General features: G+C 51.0%; 1 protein-coding gene and 3 non-coding genes across 11 annotated transcripts in view; all 4 read right to left on the bottom strand.

Moving 5' to 3' along the window:
* Nucleotides 1–14,943, bottom strand: part of OTOF (otoferlin) — a 272,506-nt gene that overhangs the window by 65,635 nt on the left and 191,928 nt on the right. The gene's annotated exons all lie outside the window — the stretch shown is intronic.
* LOC142011707 (U1 spliceosomal RNA) lies at nt 2,951–3,114 on the bottom strand. The gene has a single exon (XR_012645178.1). It is a non-coding gene; the product is annotated as a U1 spliceosomal RNA (small nuclear RNA).
* Nucleotides 7,556–7,719, bottom strand: LOC142011706 (U1 spliceosomal RNA). The gene has a single exon (XR_012645177.1). It is a non-coding gene; the product is annotated as a U1 spliceosomal RNA (small nuclear RNA).
* LOC142011705 (U1 spliceosomal RNA) lies at nt 12,160–12,323 on the bottom strand. The gene has a single exon (XR_012645176.1). It is a non-coding gene; the product is annotated as a U1 spliceosomal RNA (small nuclear RNA).

The following is a 14,943-nucleotide window of genomic DNA, read 5'->3' as shown; positions in this document are numbered from 1 at the left end:
CCCCAGGCAATTGACTCCAGCGTTTATCCACCCTGACAGGAAGGAAGTTTTCCCTAATTCCCAACCTAAAGCTCCCTTGCGTCAATTTCAGCCCATTGCCTCTTCTGGCCTCAGCGGCCAAGGAGAAGAAGTTTCCTCCTCCTCCACCTCGGATCACCCTTGTAGCTACGTCAACGCTCTCATCGTGTCCCTTCCCAGCCCTCTCTTTTCCAGACTAAACAATCAGACTTTTCCCACCCTCATAGGTCACGTTCTCTGGATTTTTAATCATTTTTATTCGTCTTCTTTGGACTTCTTCCAATTTCTCCAGATCTCTCCTAACACGTGGCCCCCAGAACCGGACACTCCACTTGGGGCCTCATCAGCACAGAGCACAACAAAAGATTGACCGCTCCAGTCTCGCTCGCAATGCTGCTCTTAATAAAGCCCAGGACGCGATGGGTTTTTTTAGAATCAGTGCCACACTGGGGTGATTCCTCTTCAGCTTGGACTCCACTACCAGCCTCCATCCCTTTCGGAGCGCTCCTCCCCAGACGGTCACTTCCCATTCCATAGCTATGCAAAAACGGATCCTTCCTCGGTGCCTGCTTCTGCTGCTGGACAGCCCCCGCCAGGCCTTTTAGCAGCCCTTTGGAGCTGCTGCAGCTCAAGCAGCTGCTGGCGCTGCTCTGCCACCCGCATGAGGCGGGAACACAACTCCACAGACGGCAACGGGACTTGAAGCCCCCTGTCGTCCTCCAGCCCAGAGGCAGCCTCAGCAGCGCCGAGTAGAGGAGAAGAATCACTTCCCCCATCTGCTGGCAAAGCTCCTCCTAATGCACCCCAATGTGTCTTGCGCCTCCTTGGATACGGGGGCACTCTCTTGGCTCATGGCCAGCTTCTCAGCCCCCCTCAGCCCCAGCTCCATTTTGGCTGCACTGCAACTTAGCCAGTCACTTCCCAGCCTCTAACAATGCTTGCAATTCCTCCCTCCCAAGTGCACGACTCTGCCCTTGACCTTCTTCCACCTCAGCAGATTCCGACTGACCCACTGCTCCAATTGGCCGAGGACACTCTGCACCTCACCGCTGTCAGCCAGCGTAACTACCTCTCCGCCTACTTGGAATCATCCAGTCCATTCTCCGCGTCATCAATGAAGATGTTTAGATCTTGGCATAAAAAGGACGCTTCTTAAGTTTGGAGATGATCCCAAGTTGGGAGGGGTTGCAACTGCTTTGGAGGAGAGGGTCGTCATTCCAAATGATCTGGATAAATTGGACAAATAGTCTGAGGTAAAGAGGATGAAGTTTAATAAGGACAAATGCAAAGTGCTCCACTTGGGAAGGAACAATCCGTTTCACACATACAGAATGGGGAGAGGCTGTCTAGGAAGGACTCCAGCAGAACAGGATCTAGGGATTATCGTGGACCACAAGCTAAATATGAGTCAACAGTGTGATGCCTTTGCAAAAAAAAGCCAACATGAATCTGGGACGCATTAACAAGTGTGTTGTGAAGAAGACAAGAGAAGTCATTCTTTCGCTCTACTCTGCGCTGGTTAGGCCTCAGCTGGAGGATTGTGTCCAGTTCTGGGCACCGCAGTTCAAAAAAGATGTGCGGAAACTAGAGAGGGTCCAGAAAAGAGCGACAAGAATGATTCAAGGTCTCGAGAATGTGACCTATGAAAAAAGGTTGAAACAATTGGGCTTGTTTAGTTTGGAAAAGAGACGATTGAAGGGAGACATGATAGCGGTTTTCAGGTATCTAAAAGGGAGTCATAAGGAAGAAGGAGAAAACTTGTTCTTCTTGGCCTCTGAGGATAGAACAAGAGACAACGGGCTTAAACTGCAGCAAGGGAGGTTTAGGTTGGACATTAGGAAAAAGTTCCTAACTGTCAGGGTGGTCAATCAGTGGACTAAATTGCCAAGGGAGGTTGTGGAATCCCCATCACTGGAGATATTTAAGAACAGGTTAGATAGATGTCTCTCAGCGATGGTTTAGATAGTACTTGGTCCTGCCATTGGGGCAGGGGGCTGGACTCGATGGCCTCTCGAGGTCCCTTCCAGTCCTAGGATTCTAGGATTCTCTGCTTCTATGTTCAACAGCCCCAGCCCCGCGGCTAAAACCGGGGCACTCCACTTACTACCCACCAAGGGCTACGCTAGAGACTTTTGGAGACACCGCTAGGGTTTAGGCTACAAAACTCGCAGGTCGTCCACAACCAATGTGCCTTTTGTCAACAGAAATTGGCAACAGAAAGCCGTCCGTGTAGACGCTCCGGAGGACTTTTTTTGGCCACGGAGCGATCAAAGGATCCATCTGCTCTTACGCGTAGACACAATCTGTCGACAAAAGATTTGGCGGTACGTCTCTTGCGACACTAAGCACTCTTGAGAGATGCTTCTAGCGTAGACGTAGCCTCAGCTACTAGGCTAAGTCTAGACTAGAGGGTTTTGTCGGCAAAAGGGGCATTTTGTCCACAAAACCGGGGAGCTCCCAAATTCCCAAGGCTTTCTGTCAACTGGAAGTCCACAGAAAATGGCACTTTTGTCAACAGCCGCACGCCGCTCCTCCTCACAAGCAATAACGCTGCTGACCACAGACATCTGGCCACAGGAAGCTACTCTGGATGTGCCAACAGGCCCTCTCTCCATAGTCAGGGCTTGCAGGACACCAGACAGCCCTAGCTGCTATCTTTCCACTTGGCTGTTTTGTCTAGACAAGGGTCAAGCAGGCCAGCTGCCCACCATCAACAGAGAAGATCTCTTTTGTCCTCCCATTCACAAGAAGAAACTAAATTGTTGACAGAAGTTTTCTTGCAAAGTACCTTGCAACAAAGCCTTCAGGAGAAAAAGCATTGCAGTATAGACTCACTTGGATACACAAACCAATCCATATCAGTTGTAAAGAAAACATTCTAGCCTGTTTTATCAACTCATCCAGTCTGGTCTATTTTTGTCATACTTAATATCAGGGGAAAGCACGAATGCAGTCCCCCACTACCACAAATTATGCAGTTGAGTTTCCCCCTTGGGGGAAATCACAGGGGTCAGCAACAACCACAGTGCAATGGAGAAGCCTCACCCTGGGAAAACCACCTTCCCGATCATGGTATTTCCCCTGCCAGGTAAGTATGAGAGACTCACCCCCACGCTGAGCTCCACCTCACGCACCCCAGGCTCTCAGCATAGGGTGGAGGTGGCCTCGGCCCTCTCACAGGCCTCATCCACACCAGCCACCACTGCCACAAGCTTCCCTGCCATGGCCCAGCCTAGCATTCATCTCCACAAAAGCCCTGGCTACCAAATTCAGGCCCTACTCAGCAGCCTGCCCCCTCTCCCACAATGCTCTGCTCACCCAGCCATCTGAAGCCATGCCGTGGTCGTCTAGATTTGGAAGGAACCTTGACAGCTCCTCTGGGCCAGTCCCCTGTGTCACCCGATTGCATTTTCCTATTGCTGCGGAAGCCATCTGATGTGCCCAGTGTAGCTGTTGGTCTCAAATATTGTACTGGCGGCCCCTGGGAGGTGTCTCATGATAGCTGAGGATGCCCTGAATCGAGGGATGCTACTTATAGGTCTGTGCCATGTTTGTGGGTCAACTTCATAGATTTTTAGCTCTCTAGTTGTCTGCGGAATATTGCGAGCCAAAAGTACACAACGGGAGGGGTGGTTGCCACCCACGCCAGGGCACTTGATTGAGACAAAGGACAATACCCTTCGAGGGAACTGAGTCTGTCTCTTGGAAGTCATCCATTGCCACTTGGCCGCAACAGCCTACCTGGGGCTGGTGACTTTAGGACCCTCAGGGGCTTGATGACAAGGAGAAAGGTTTTACTGCCTGGACACAAGACACTTCCAGGAGGTAGACCTAGCAGCATCCATCTTCTATTTCATCTTGATACTTTGGTCTGGGTCCTGTTTCCAGGGATCCGTTTTCTAGCAGGCTGACTTCAGCTCGCCGGATCTCCACTTCTGCAGGAAGCAAAGATATGGAGCCTGAAATCGTTTCCCTTATGGGGTGGACTTTCAGAGACTTTCAAGAATCAGCAAAGAACACCGCTGGCCGGCATCAATAGCCCTAATGGACGGATGTCAAGTATTGCTTTCACCATTTTTCTCTCCAAACCTCTTCTTTCTTTTGTATTTCTAAACCTTTAGCTCTTAGATCTGAAGGACTGGCACACATGGCGATTTGGGTTAGATCCAAATATGAAGTGACTTGAGACTGCGGCCGGGCCCTTCGGGCTTAGAAGAATCCGTCTGCCCTTCGGTGAAATAGGTTTGAAAACCTTTCGCCTGAGTTAGGCTTGTTTGGTCTGGGCTGCTGGAGCAGCTGAGAAGTGTGTGTGTTTACTTATTTGGCACCTGGCTGGCCGCTGGAGCTGGCAGGGCTACTTTTGTGGCTGATTGCATTTGCCTTAGTGAAAAGGATATCTCAGCCTGGGGCTGAAAGTAGCTTGATTTTAAGTCAACCTCCCCTGGGTAGATTTCTCTAGCTGTGCCTGGAAACCCCCTCATATCACACCCTGTACTCAGGGCACCACCAAGCACCAGTTACACCTGCCCTGAGAGGTGCTTTTCTAACCTGCTCTTCAAAATCTCCAGCGATGGGATTCCACAACCTCCCCGGGCAATTGACTCCAGCGTTTAACCACCCTGACAGGAAGGAAGTTTTCCCTAATGCCCAACCGAAAGCTCCCTTGCGTCAATTTCAGCCCATTGCCTCTTCTAGCCTCAGCGGCCAAGGAGAAGAAGTTTCCTCCTCCTCCACCTAGGATCACCCTTGTAGCTACGTGAATGCTCTCATCGTGTCCCTTCCCAGCCCTCTCTTTTCCAGACTAAACAATCAGACTTTTCCAACCCTCATAGGTCACGTTCTCTGGATTTTTAATCATTTTTATTCGTCTTCTTTGGACTTCTTCCAATTTGTCCAGATCTCTCCTAACACGTGGCCCCCAGAACCGGACACTCCGCTTGAGGCCTCATCAGCACAGAGCACAACAAAAGATTGACCGCTCCAGTCTCGCTCGCAATGCTGCTCTTAATCAAGCCCAGGACGCTATGGGTTTTTTTAGAATCAGTGCCACACTGGGGTGATTCCTCTTCAGCTTGGACTCCACTACCAGCCTCCATCCCTTTCGGAGCGCTCCTCCCCAGACGGTCACTTCCCATTCCATAGCTATGCAAAAACGGATCCTTCCTCAGTGCCTACTCCTGCTGCTGGACAGCCCCCGCCAGGCCTTTTAGCAGCCCTTTGGAGCTGCTGCAGCTCAAGCAGCTGCTGGCGCTGCTCTGCCACCCGCATGAGGCAGGAACACAACTCCACAAACAGCAACGGGACTTCAAGCCCCCTGTCGTCCTCCAGCCCAGAGGCAGCCTCAGCAGTGCTGAGTAGAGGAGAAGAATCACTTCCCCCATCTGCTGGCAAAGCTCCTCCTAATGCACCCCAATATGTCTTGCGCCTCCTTGGATACGGGGGCACTCTCTTGGCTCATGGCCAGCTTCTCAGCCCCCCTCAGCCCCAGCTCTATTTTGGCTGCACTGCAACTTAGCCAGTCACTTCCCAGCCTCTAACAATGCTTGCAATTCCTCCCTCCCAAGTGCACGACTCTGCCCTTGACCTTCTTCCACCTCAGCAGATTCCGATTGACCCACTGCTCCAATTGGCCTAGGACACTCTGCACCTCACCGCTGTCAGCCAGCGTAACTACCTCTCCGCCTACTTGGAATCATCCAGTCCATTCTCCGCGTCATCAATGAAGATGTTTAGATCTTGGCATAAAAAGGACGCTTCTTAAGTTTGCAGATGATCCCAAGTTGGGAGGGGCTGCAACTGCTTTGGAGGAGAGGGTCGTCATTCCAAATGATCTGGATAAATTGGACAAATAGTCTGAGGTAAAGAGGATGAAGTTTAATAAGGACAAATGCAAAGTGCTCCACTTGGGAAGGAACAATCCGTTTCACACATACAGAATGGGGAGAGGCTGTCTAGGAAGGACTCCAGCAGAACAGGATCTAGGGATTATCGTGGACCACAAGCTAAATATGAGTCAACAGTGTGATGCCGTTGCAAAAAAAAGCCAACATGACTCTGGGACGCATTAACAAGTGTGTTGTGAAGAAGACAAGAGAAGTCATTCTTTCGCTCTACTCTGCGCTGGTTAGGCCTCAGCTGGAGGATTGTGTCCAGTTCTGGGCACCGCAGTTCAAAAAAGTTGTGCGGAAACTAGAGAGGGTCCAGAAAAGAGCGACAAGAATGATTCAAGGTCTCGAGAATGTGACCTATGAAAAAAGGTTGAAACAATTGGGCTTGTTTAGTTTGGAAAAGAGACGATTGTAGGGAGACATGATAGCGGTTTTCAGGTATCTAAAAGGGAGTCATAAGGAAGAAGGAGAAAACTTGTTCTTCTTGGCCTCTGAGGATAGAACAAGAGGCAACGGGCTTAAACTGCAGCAAGGGAGGTTTAGGTTGGACATTAGGAAAAAGTTCCTAACTGTCAGGGCGGTCAATCAGTGGACTAAATTGCCAAGGGAGGTTGTGGAATCCCCATCACTGGAGATATTTAAGAACAGGTTAGATAGATGTCTCTCAGCGATGGTTTAGATAGTACTTGGTCCTGCCATTGGGGCAGGGGGCTGGACTCGATGGCCTCTCGAGGTCCCTTCCAGTCCTAGGATTCTAGGATTCTCTGCTTCTATGTTCAACAGCCCCAGCCCCGCGGCTAAAACCGGGGCACTCCACTTACTACCCGCCAAGGTCTACGCTAGAGACTTTTGGAGACACCGCTAGGGTTTAGGCTACAAAACTCGCAGGTCGTCCACAACCAACGTGCCTTTTTTCAACAGAAATTGGCAACAGAAAGCCGTCCGTGTAGACGCTCCAGAGGACTTTTTTTGGCCACGGAGCGATCAAAGGATCCATCTGCTCTTACGCGTAGACACAATCTGTCGACAGAAGATTTGGCGGTACATCTCTTGCGACACTAAGCACTCTTGAGAGATGCTTCTAGCGTAGACGTAGCCTCAGCTACTAGGCTAAGTCTAGACTAGAGGGTTTTGTCGGCAAAAGGGGCATTTTGTCCACAAAACCGGGGAGCTCCCAAATTCCCAAGGCTTTCTGTCAACTGGAAGTCCACAGAAAATGGCACTTTTGTCAACAGCCGCACGCCGCTCCTCCTCACAAGCAATAACGCTGCTGATCACAGACATCTGGCCACAGGAAGCTACTCTGGATGTGCCAACAGGCCCTCTCTCCATAGTCAGGGCTTGCAGGACACCAGACAGCCCTAGCTGCTATCTTTCCACTTGGCTGTTTTGTCTAGACAAGGGTCAAGCAGGCCAACTGCCCACCATCAACAGAGAAGATCTCTTTTGTCCTCCCATTCACAAAAAGAAACTAAATTGTTGACAGAAGTTTTCTTGCAAAGTACCTTGCAACAAAGCCTTCAGGAGAAAAAGCATTGCAGTATAGACTCACTTGGATACACAAACCAATCCATAACAGTTGTAAAGAAAGCATTCTAGCCTGTTTTATCAACTCATGCAGTCTGGTCTATTTTTGTCATACTTAATATCAGGGGAAAGCACGAATGCAGTCCCCCACTACCACAAATTATGCAGTTGAGTTTTCCCCTTGGGGGAAATCACAGGGGTCAGCAACAACCACAGTGCAATGGAGAAGCCTCACCCTGGGAAAACCACCTTCCCGATCATGGTATTTCCCCTGCCAGGTAAGTATGAGAGACTCACCCCCACGCTGAGCTCCACCTCACGCACCCCAGGCTCTCAGCATAGGGTGGAGGTGGCCTCGGCCCTCTCACAGGCCTCATCCACACCAGCCACCACTGCCACAAGCTTCCCTGCCATGGCCCAGCCTAGCATTCATCTCCACAAAAGCCCTGGCTACCAAATTCAGGCCCTACTCAGCAGCCTGCCCCCTCTCCCACAATGCTCTGCTCACCCAGCCATCTGAAGCCATGCCGTGGTCGTCTAGATTTGGAAGGAACCTTGACAGCTCCTCTGGGCCAGTCCCCTGTGTCACCCGATTGCATTTTCCTATTGCTGCGGAAGCCATCTAATGTGCCCAGTGTAGCTGTTGGTCTCAAATATTGTACTGGCGGCCCCTGCGAGGTGTCTCATGATAGCTGAGGATGCCCTGAATCGAGGGATGCTACTTATAGGTCTGTGCCATGTTTGTGGGTCAACTTCATAGATTTTTAGCTCTCTAGTTGTCTGCGGAATATTGCGAGCCAAAAGTACACAACGGGAGGGGTGATTGCCACCCACGCCAGGGCACTTGATTGAGACAAAGGACAATACCCTTCGAGGGAACTGAGTCTGTCTCTTGGAAGTCATCCATTGCCACTTGGCCGCAACAGCCTACCTGGGGCTGTTGACTTTAGGACCCTCAGGGGCTTGATGACAAGGAGAAAGGTTTTACTGCCTGGACACAAGACACTTCCAGGAGGTAGACCTAGCAGCATCCATCTTCTATTTCATCTTGATACTTTGGTCTGGGTCCTGTTTCCAGGGATCCGTTTTCTAGCAGGCTGACTTCAGCTCGCCGGATCTCCACTTCTGCAGGAAGCAAAGATATGGAGCCTGAAATCGTTTCCCTTATGGGGTGGACTTTCAGAGACTTTCAAGAATCAGCAAAGAACACCGCTGGCCGGCATCAATAGCCCTAATGGACGGATGTCAAGTATTGCTTTCACCATTTTTCTCTCCAAACCTCTTCTTTCTTTTGTATTTCTAAACCTTTAGCTCTTAGATCTGAAGGACTGGCACACGTGGCGATTTGGGTTAGATCCAAATATGAAGTGACTTGAGACTGCGGCCGGGCCCTTCGGGCTTAGAAGAATCCGTCTGCCCTTCGGTGAAATAGGTTTGAAAACCTTTCGCCTGAGTTAGGCTTGTTTGGTCTGGGCTGCTGGAGCAGCTGAGAAGTGTGTGTGTTTACTTATTTGGCACCTGGCTGGCCGCTGGAGCTGGCAGGGCTACTTTTGTGGCTGATTGCATTTCCTTTGTGAAAAGGATATCTCAGCCTGGGGCTGAAAGTAGCTTGATTTTAAGTCAACCTCCCCTGGGTAGATTTCTCTAGCTGTGCCTGGAAACCCCCTCATATCACACCCTGTACTCAGGGCACCACCAAGCACCAGTTACACCTGCCCTGAGAGGTGCTTTTGTAACCTGCTCTTCAAAATCTCCAGCGATGGGATTCCACAACCTCCCCGGGCAATTGACTCCAGCGTTTAACCACCCTGACAGGAAGGAAGTTTTCCCTAATGCCCAACCGAAAGCTCCCTTGCGTCAATTTCAGCCCATTGCCTCTTCTAGCCTCAGCGGCCAAGGAGAAGAAGTTTCCTCCTCCTCCACCTAGGATCACCCTTGTAGCTACGTGAACGCTCTCATCGTGTCCCTTCCCAGCCCTCTCTTTTCCAGACTAAACAATCAGACTTTTCCAACCCTCATAGGTCACGTTCTCTGGATTTTTAATCATTTTTATTCGTCTTCTTTGGACTTCTTCCAATTTGTCCAGATCTCTCCTAACACGTGGCCCCCAGAACCGGACACTCCGCTTGAGGCCTCATCAGCACAGAGCACAACAAAAGATTGACCGCTCCAGTCTCGCTCGCAATGCTGCTCTTAATCAAGCCCAGGACGCTATGGGTTTTTTTAGAATCAGTGCCACACTGGGGTGATTCCTCTTCAGCTTGGACTCCACTACCAGCCTCCATCCCTTTCGGAGCGCTCCTCCCCAGACCGTCACTTCCCATTCCATAGCTATGCAAAAATGGATCCTTCCTCAGTGCCTGCTCCTGCTGCTGGACAGCCCCCGCCAGGCCTTTCAGCAGCCCTTTGGAGATGCTGCAGCTCAAGCAGCTGCTGGCGCTGCTCTGCCACCCGCATGAGGCGGGAACACAACTCCACAGACGGCAACGGGACTTCAAGCCCCCTGTCGTCCTCCAGCCCAGAGGCAGCCTCAGCAGCGCCGAGTAGAGGAGAAGAATCACTTCCCCCATCTGCTGGCAAAGCTCCTCCTAATGCACCCCAATATGTCTTGCGCCTCCTTGGATACGGGGGCACTCTCTTGGCTCATGGCCAGCTTCGCAGCCCCCCTCAGCCCCAGCTCCATTTTGGCTGCACTGCAACTTAGCCAGTCACTTCCCAGCCTCTAACAATGCTTGCAATTCCTCCCTCCCAAGTGCACGACTCTGCCCTTGACCTTCTTCCACCTCAGCAGATTCCGATTGACCCACTGCTCCAACTGGCCGAGGACACTCTGCACCTCACCGCTGTCAGCCAGCGTAACTACCTCTCCGCCTGCTTGGAATCATCCAGTCCATTCTCCGCGTCATCAATGAAGATGTTTAGATCTTGGCATAAAAAGGACGCTTCTTAAGTTTGCACATGATCCCAAGTTGGGAGGGGTTGCAACTGCTTTGGAGGAGAGGGTCGTCATTCCAAATGATCTGGATAAATTGGACAAATAGTCTGAGGTAAAGAGGATGAAGTTTAATAAGGACAAATGCAAAGTGCTCCACTTGGGAAGGAACAATCCGTTTCACACATACAGAATGGGGAGAGGCTGTCTAGGAAGGACTCCAGCAGAACAGGATCTAGGGATTATCGTGGACCACAAGCTAAATATGAGTCAACAGTGTGATGCCTTGGCAAAAAAAAGCCAACATGAATCTGGGACGCATTAACAAGTGTGTTGTGAAGAAGACAAGAGAAGTCATTCTTTCGCTCTACTCTGCGCTGGTTAGGCCTCAGCTGGAGGATTGTGTCCAGTTCTGGGCACCGCAGTTCAAAAAAGATGTGCGGAAACTAGAGAGGGTCCAGAAAAGAGCGACAAGAATGATTCAAGGTCTCGAGAATGTGACCTATGAAAAAAGGTTGAAACAATTGGGCTTGTTTAGTTTGGAAAAGAGACGATTGAAGGGAGACATGATAGCGGTTTTCAGGCATCTAAAAGGGAGTCATAAGGAAGAAGGAGAAAACTTGTTCTTCTTGGCCTCTGAGGATAGAACAAGAGGCAACGGGCTTAAACTGCAGCAAGGGAGGTTTAGGTTGGACATTAGGAAAAAGTTCCTAACTGTCAGGGCGGTCAATCAGTGGACTAAATTGCCAAGGGAGGTTGTGGAATCCCCATCACTGGAGATATTTAAGAACAGGTTAGATAGATGTCTCTCAGCGATGGTTTAGATAGTACTTGGTCCTGCCATTGGGGCAGGGGGCTGGACTCGATGGCCTCTCGAGGTCCCTTCCAGTCCTAGGATTCTAGGATTCTCTGCTTCTATGTTCAACAGCCCCAGCCCCGCGGCTAAAACCGGGGCACTCCACTTACTACCCGCCAAGGGCTACGCTAGAGACTTTTGGAGACACCGCTAGGGTTTAGGCTACAAAACTCGCAGGTCGTCCACAACCAACGTGCCTTTTGTCAACAGAAATTGGCAACAGAAAGCCGTCCGTGTAGATGCTCCGGAGGACTTTTTATGGCCACGGAGCGATCAAAGGATCCATCTGCTCTTACGCGTAGACACAATCTGTCGACAGAAGATTTGGCGGTACGTCTCTTGCGACACTAAGCACTCTTGAGAGATGCTTCTAGCGTAGACGTAGCCTCAGCTACTAGGCTAAGTCTAGACTAGAGGGTTTTGTCGGCAAAAGGGGCATTTTGTCCACAAAACCGGGGAGCTCCCAAATTCCCAAGGCTTTCTGTCAACTGGAAGTCCACAGAAAATGGCACTTTTGTCAACAGCCGCACGCCGCTCCTCCTCACAAGCAATAACGCTGCTGACCACAGACATCTGGCCACAGGAAGCTACTCTGGATGTGCCAACAGGCCCTCTCTCCATAGTCAGGGCTTGCAGGACACCAGACAGCCCTAGCTGCTATCTTTCCACTTGGCTGTTTTGTCTAGACAAGGGTCAAGCAGGCCAGCTGCCCACCATGAACAGAGAAGACCTCTTTTGTCCTCCCATTCACAAGAAGAAACTAAATTGTTGACAGAAGTTTTCTTGCAAAGTACCTTGCAACAAAGCCTTCAGGAGAAAAAGCATTGCAGTATAGACTCACTTGGATACACAAACCAATCCATAACAGTTGTAAAGAAAGCATTCTAGCCTGTTTTATCAACTCATCCAGTCTGGTCTATTTTTGTCATACTTAATATCAGGGGAAAGCACGAATGCAGTCCCCCACTACCACAAATTATGCAGTTGAGTTTTCCCCTTGGGGGAAATCACAGGGGTCAGCAACAACCACAGTGCAATGGAGAAGCCTCACCCTGGGAAAACCACCTTCCCGATCATGGTATTTCCCCTGCCAGGTAAGTATGAGAGACTCACCCCCACGCTGAGCTCCACCTCACGCACCCCAGGCTCTCAGCATAGGGTGGAGGTGGCCTCGGCCCTCTCACAGGCCTCATCCACACCAGCCACCACTGCCACAAGCTTCCCTGCCATGGCCCAGCCTAGCATTCATCTCCACAAAAGCCCTGGCTACCAAATTCAGGCCCTACTCAGCAGCCTGCCCCCTCTCCCACAATGCTCTGCTCACCCAGCCATCTGAAGCCATGCCGTGGTCGTCTAGATTTGGAAGGAACCTTGACAGCTCCTCTGGGCCAGTCCCCTGTGTCACCCGATTGCATTTTCCTATTGCTGCGGATGCCATCTAATGTGCCCAGTGTAGCTGTTGGTCTCAAATATTGTACTGGCGGCCCCTGCGAGGTGTCTCATGATAGCTGAGGATGCCCTGAATCGAGGGATGCTACTTATAGGTCTGTGCCATGTTTGTGGGTCAACTTCATAGATTTTTAGCTCTCTAGTTGTCTGCGGAATATTGCGAGCCAAAAGTACACAACGGGAGGGGTGATTGCCACCCACGCCAGGGCACTTGATTGAGACAAAGGACAATACCCTTCGAGGGAACTGAGTCTGTCTCTTGGAAGTCATCCATTGCCACTTGGCCGCAACAGCCTACCTGGGGCTGGTGACTTTAGGACCCTCAGGGGCTTGATGACAAGGAGAAAGGTTTTACTGCCTGGACACAAGACACTTCCAGGAGGTAGACCTAGCAGCATCCATCTTCTATTTCATCTTGATACTTTGGTCTGGGTCCTGTTTCCAGGGATCCGTTTTCTAGCAGGCTGACTTCAGCTCGCCGGATCTCCACTTCTGCAGGAAGCAAAGATATGGAGCCTGAAATCGTTTCCCTTATGGGGTGGACTTTCAGAGACTTTCAAGAATCAGCAAAGAACACCGCTGGCCGGCATCAATAGCCCTAATGGACGGATGTCAAGTATTGCTTTCACCATTTTTCTCTCCAAACCTCTTCTTTCTTTTGTATTTCTAAACCTTTAGCTCTTAGATCTGAAGGACTGGCACACGTGGCGATTTGGGTTAGATCCAAATATGAAGTGACTTGAGACTGCGGCCGGGCCCTTCGGGCTTAGAAGAATCCGTCTGCCCTTCGGTGAAATAGGTTTGAAAACCTTTCGCCTGAGTTAGGCTTGTTTGGTCTGGGCTGCTGGAGCAGCTGAGAAGTTTGTGTGTTTACTTATTTGGCACCTGGCTGGCCGCTGGAGCTGGCAGGGCTACTTTTGTGGCTGATTGCATTTCCTTTGTGAAAAGGATATCTCAGCCTGGGGCTGAAAGTAGCTTGATTTTAAGTCAACCTCCCCTGGGTAGATTTCTCTAGCTGTGCCTGGAAACCCCCTCATATCACACCCTGTACTCAGGGCACCACCAAGCACCAGTTACACCTGCCCTGAGAGGTGCTTTTGTAACCTGCTCTTCAAAATCTCCAGCGATGGGATTCCACAACCTCCCCGGGCAATTGACTCCAGCGTTTAACCACCCTGACAGGAAGGAAGTTTTCCCTAATGCCCAACCGAAAGCTCCCTTGCGTCAATTTCAGCCCATTGCCTCTTCTAGCCTCAGCGGCCAAGGAGAAGAAGTTTCCTCCTCCTCCACCTAGGATCACCCTTGTAGCTACGTGAACGCTCTCATCGTGTCCCTTCCCAGCCCTCTCTTTTCCAGACTAAACAATCAGACTTTTCCAACCCTCATAGGTCACGTTCTCTGGATTTTTAATCATTTTTATTCGTCTTCTTTGGACTTCTTCCAATTTGTCCAGATCTCTCCTAACACGTGGCCCCCAGAACCGGACACTCCGCTTGAGGCCTCATCAGCACAGAGCACAACAAAAGATTGACCGCTCCAGTCTCGCTCGCAATGCTGCTCTTAATCAAGCCCAGGACGCTATGGGTTTTTTTAGAATCAGTGCCACACTGGGGTGATTCCTCTTCAGCTTGGACTCCACTACCAGCCTCCATCCCTTTCGGAGCGCTCCTCCCCAGACCGTCACTTCCCATTCCATAGCTATGCAAAAATGGATCCTTCCTCAGTGCCTGCTCCTGCTGCTGGACAGCCCCCGCCAGGCCTTTCAGCAGCCCTTTGGAGATGCTGCAGCTCAAGCAGCTGCTGGCGCTGCTCTGCCACCCGCATGAGGCGGGAACACAACTCCACAGACGGCAACGGGACTTCAAGCCCCCTGTCGTCCTCCAGCCCAGAGGCAGCCTCAGCAGCGCCGAGTAGAGGAGAAGAATCACTTCCCCCATCTGCTGGCAAAGCTCCTCCTAATGCACCCCAATATGTCTTGCGCCTCCTTGGATACGGGGGCACTCTCTTGGCTCATGGCCAGCTTCGCAGCCCCCCTCAGCCCCAGCTCCATTTTGGCTGCACTGCAACTTAGCCAGTCACTTCCCAGCCTCTAACAATGCTTGCAATTCCTCCCTCCCAAGTGCACGACTCTGCCCTTGACCTTCTTCCACCTCAGCAGATTCCGATTGACCCACTGCTCCAATTGGCCGAGGACACTCTGCACCTCACCGCTGTCAGCCAGCGTAACTACCTCTCCGCCTGCTTGGAATCATCCAGTCCATTCTCCGCGTCAT

Source organism: Carettochelys insculpta, chromosome 3, assembly GCF_033958435.1.
Source record: "Carettochelys insculpta isolate YL-2023 chromosome 3, ASM3395843v1, whole genome shotgun sequence".
NCBI classification, from domain to species: Eukaryota; Metazoa; Chordata; order Testudines; family Carettochelyidae; genus Carettochelys; species Carettochelys insculpta.
The sequence above is the reverse complement of the archived record's forward strand: the minus strand, read 5'-3'. Positions and strand labels throughout refer to the sequence as shown.